This window comes from Scyliorhinus torazame, chromosome 14 (assembly GCF_047496885.1).
Source record: "Scyliorhinus torazame isolate Kashiwa2021f chromosome 14, sScyTor2.1, whole genome shotgun sequence".
NCBI classification, from domain to species: domain Eukaryota; kingdom Metazoa; phylum Chordata; class Chondrichthyes; order Carcharhiniformes; family Scyliorhinidae; genus Scyliorhinus; species Scyliorhinus torazame.
Window position 1 is genome coordinate 200,615,395 of NC_092720.1, and position 5,292 is coordinate 200,620,686.

The window sequence follows — 5,292 nt, forward strand, 5'->3', positions numbered from 1 at the left end:
CCAGCTCTTTCGCTTTCAATTCCTGTTCAGGGCTGCACTTCCTGGATTTCACTTCACGTGATCAGTGACACATCTCAGTGTCAGGAACTTTGGAATTAAATCAAACTGACCCCATTATTGTGTCTGGAGCCCCTCCCTCATCCCTGAGCCCCTAAATGTAATTTGTTGTTGCCTCTGACTGAATCAAAGTGTTTGTGCTGGAAACTGTCCTGAGGGGGGTCTTCAGTCCCAGTCAGAGACCTTGACAGACACACACAGACACACACGCAAACACACACACAGACCCAGACACACATAGACACACACAGACAGACACACATACAGACAGGCACACACATATACACACACTCTCAGAGAGACACACACACACTCAGATAGACAGACAGACACCCACAGAGACATACTCACACACACAGACACACCCTACCTAGCAGAGCTTCCATTTACTGGAGAGTGATGAAGGGACAGGCTCTGTCAGTCACTAGATCACATTTACACATCTAGAACTGGGACATCGACTGCACAATAACATCTTTAAATTCCTGTTCACCTCCAGCTCCATCCGCTTGTTAATCTTCTGTTAGTTTGAACAAATCGTGAAGCTGATTCTGCGATTGCCTCACCCACAGTTAGTGATCATCTCACAAGACATGTTACTGAGACAGTGATGCTCATTAAAGGATATTCGACTGGGGTGGCAGCACTCAATGGGAGACAGTGAATCAGCCTCTTGTTGAACATTCTGGACAATATCCCTTTCCATTGGCCCCCACTGGGAGTCACTGGGAGTACATCGAGCCCGGATTTAAAATATTGCTTCACCTGAAACAAGGGCCTCGTCTCCATCCCCAAACCCAGTCAGAGTGAGTCCAGCCCTGAGCAGCTGGGTCAGGACACACTCCCTCTATTTGAACCGCGTCCCCTGCCCTGTTCTCAGTGAACGGCAGTGACCTCCTCATTCTAATCACTCTCTGGGTAAAGATGTTTCTCCTGAATTCCCTATTGGATTTCCCAGTGACTCCCATATCTGAGGGGATTCTGATCCCCACACGGTGGGGACCGTCGGTGGCCACGTTTGAGGAATTGTCCGTCGCGCGGGCGGGAATGTGTAAAATGGAAACATTTGTCCAGAGTGTAACATTGTGTGCTGGGGAGGATGTTCCCCAGGTTGCTGATGTTTTTGTATTATTTAATTTATTTGGAATAAAATACATTAAAAAAACTTTTCCTACTTCATGGGTACAAAAATCCTTCTGTCTCCCAATATTTATCAGTCTCTCATCTTTTAAAGATATCCTGAGATCCTCATGTCAAAGTGATAATTTTACAGAACATGTTGGGTATTGAGCCCCTCCAGCCTGTTCCACCATTCAGTCAGCTCATAGCTGATCTGTACCTGAACCACATTTACTCACCTTGGTTTTGTAACCTTTGTGTGAAGAAGCGTTTCCTGAAATCCCCCCTTGATCTCTCTCATCCTGACCCACACTTTCCCCCTGTTGGCTGGAAGGGCTTGACATGGAGCAGTGCCGCCATCTGCTGGCAGTACTGTGACTGTCCACTTGCACAGTCAGCTGCCTTTCAGTTGGAGACCGGATTGAGTGAGGCCATAAATATAATAATAATAATCTTTATTATTGTCACAAGTCGGCTTACATTAACACTGCAATGAAGTTACTGTGAAAAGCCCCTTATCGCCACATTCCGGCACCTGTTCGGGTACACAGAGGGAGAATTCAGAATATCCAAATTAACTAACAGCACATCTTTCGGGACTTGTGGGAGGAAACCGGAGCACCCGGAGGAAACCCACACCGACACAGGGAGAACGTGCCAGACAGTGCCCCAAGCAGGGAATCGCACCTGGGACCCTGGAGCTGTGTAGCAACAGTGCTAACCACTGTGCTACAGTGCTGCCCACTATTCTCTATACAAACCATCTGAACCCCTCGATTAGATTCCAGTCTGTAACTCACTCCCTGGTATCCATTATTCTATATATAAACCATCTGAACCCCTCGATTAGATTCCAGTCTGTGACTCACTCCCAGGTATCCATTATTCTATATATAAACCATCTGAACCCCTCGATTAGATTCCAGTCTGTAACTCACTCCCTGGTATCCACTATTCTATATATAAACCATCTGAATCCCTCGATTAGATTCCAGTCTGTAACTCACTCCCAGGTATCCATTATTCTCTATACAAACCATCTGAACCCCTCGATTAGATTCTAGTCTGTAAGTCACTCCCTGGTATCCATTATTCTATATATAAACCATCTGAATCCCTCGATTAGATTCCAGTCTGTAACTCACTCCCAGGTATCCATTATTCTATATATAAACCATCTGAACCCCTCGATTAGATTCCAGTCTGGCACTCACTCCCAGGTATCCACTATTCTATATATAAACCATCTGAACTCCTTGATTAGATTCCAGTCTGTAACTCACTCCCAGGTATCCATTATTCATTATATAAACCATCTGAACCCCTCGATTAGATTCCAGTCTGTAACTCACTCCCAGGTATCCATTATTCTATATATAAACCATCTGAACCCCTCGATTAGATTCCAGTCTGTAATTCACTCCCAGGTATCCATTATTCTATATATAAACCATCTGAACCCCTCGATTAGATTCCAGTCTGTAACTCACTCCCAGGTATCCATTATTCTATATATAAACCATCTGAACCCCTCGATTAGATTCCAGTCTGTAACTCACTGTATCCCATCCCACCTTTAACTGTATCAAACTCAGTCTCGCACAAGAGGTCAAATTCACCCCGCCCAGCGCCTCACTCTCCACCGTATCTCTCCCCCAACTCCTCCTCCCATTTCTCCTGAATCCTCATCATGTGCATTCCCCCTGCTTCCCCAGCCACCCGTATATGTCCCCAATCCTACCCTCCTCCTCCATGTCCGGAAGCAGCAGCCGTTCCAATGGGACATACTTCGGCAGCCTGGGGAACTCTTTACACACCATCCGTGCAAAGTCACTCACTTGTAGATACCTAAAATCACTCCCCTCGGGAGCTCTCCCATCTCCCGCAGCTCTCCCAGACTGGCAAAACTCTCCTCCAAATATAAATCCCTGGCCCTCATCAACCCCACCTCTCTCCACCTCCTGTACATGCCATCCGTCTCCCCCGGTTTGAATCCGTGGTTCACACACAACAATGTTAGCACCGACATCCCCTCCGTCCGAAACTGTCTCCTCAGCTGGTTCCACACCCTAACCGTGGACTGTACAACCGGGCTCTCCATATATCTCCTCGGTGACAACGGTAGTGCCACCGTTACCATGGCCCTGAAGCTGGGCCCCGACAGGACTCCTCCTCCACCCTAACCCATTCCGGCCTCTCTCCCTCCCACTATCACCTCACTTTCTCCACATTCACCACCCAATAATAGTGCAGTAAGAATTTTTACAACACCAGGTTAAAGTCCAACAGGTTTGTTTCGATGTCACTAATTTTCGGAGCGCTGCTCCTTCCTCAGATGAATGAAGAAGTATGTTCCAGAAACATATATATAGACAGATTCAAAGATGCCAGACAATGCTTGGAATGCGAGCATTAGCAGGTGATTAAATCTTTACAGATCCAGAGATGGGGTAACCCCAGGTTAAAGAGGTGTGAATTGTGTCAAGCCAGGACAGTTGGTAGGGTTTTGCAGGCCAGGTGGTGGGGGATGAATGTAATGCGACATGAATCCCAGCTCCCAGTTGAGGACGCACTCATGTGTGCGGAACTTGGCTATAAGCTTCTGCTCAGCGATTCTGCGTTGTCGTGCGTCCTGAAGGCCGCCTTGGAGAACGCTTACCCGGAGATCAGAGGCTGAATGCCCTTGACTGCTGAAGTGTTCCCCGACTGGAAGGGAACATTCCTGCCTGGTGATTGTTGCACGATGTCCGTTCATTCGTTGTCGCAGCGTCTGCATGGTCTCGCCAATGTACCACGCTTTGGGACATCCTTTCCTGCAGCGTATGAGGTAATAGTGCAGCAGGTGCGGTAACGCCAAGTCCCCTTTCTCTCCCTGCCTCTGTATCACAGCCCACTTCCCCCTTTCACCTTCCCCGCCCGAATAAACTCCGAAATTACGTTGACCAAATTCCGGAAGAAGGCCTTCGGAATAATAATCGGGAGCATCTGAAATACAAATAAAAACCTTGGCAAGACATTCATCTTAACCACTTGGACCCCTCCCGCCAGCATCAGGTGCTGTGTATCCCACCTCCTAAAGTCCTCCTTTATCTACTCCACCAACTTTGTTAAGTTCCACTTATGCAGTGTCGCCCACTCCCCTGTCACCTGGACCCCCAGATACCTAAACCTATCCCTACCTACCCTAAATGGCAACCCCCCTAAATTAGCTGAAACAGAGAAAGTTTCAGTGAACTATTAGATACAGTGAACTATTAGGAAGGTAAATGGTATCTTAGCCTTTACTACAACGGGGCTGAAGTATAAGACTATAAGTCTTGCTGCAAAGTAACAGGGATTGAGTGTGGTCACAGCTGGAGGATTTTGGACAGTTTTAGTCTCCGTACCTGAGGAAACATGTACTTACCTTAGAGGGAGCAATGAAGGTTCTCGGAATTGATACTTGGGATGAAAGGGTTTTCTGATATGAGGAAGGATTGAGTTGGATCGATCTATATTCTTTGAGGTTTAAAAGAATAATGGGTGATCTTATTGAAACATATACAATTCTCTAAGGATAGATGCTGACACTGGTCTAGAACGAGGGGGTCACAGAATCAGGATAAAGGGTTGTCCATTTAAGACTGAGATGAGGAGAAATTCCTTCCCTCAGAGAGAGTTGTGAATCTTTGGGATTCTCTCCCTCGGCGAGATGTCAGTGAGTATATTCCACACAGAGATCGGTATATTCATGAGTGCAAAGAGAATGAAGGGATAGGAGGGGAAAGTGGAGTCGGTGTTGATGTTCAGACAGGATCTTACTGAATGGTCACATGTCCTACTCCGGAACCTATTCTGATATTCTCATTCCTGATACCACCACCTGGAGGTTCCCTTCCAGTCACTCACCATCCCGACTGGGAAACATATCGGCCGTTCCTTCACTGTCACTGGGTCAGAATCCTGGAACTCCCTCCCTAACAGCACTGTGGGTGTACCTACACCACCTTCTCAAGGGCAATTAGGGATGGGCAACGAGGGCTCAGCCAGCGACATCCACATCCCAGACAGGAGAGAAAACATTCTTTCTGCTCATTCACTGAATCAGTAATCATCACACCAGGTGTCAGTCCCGTC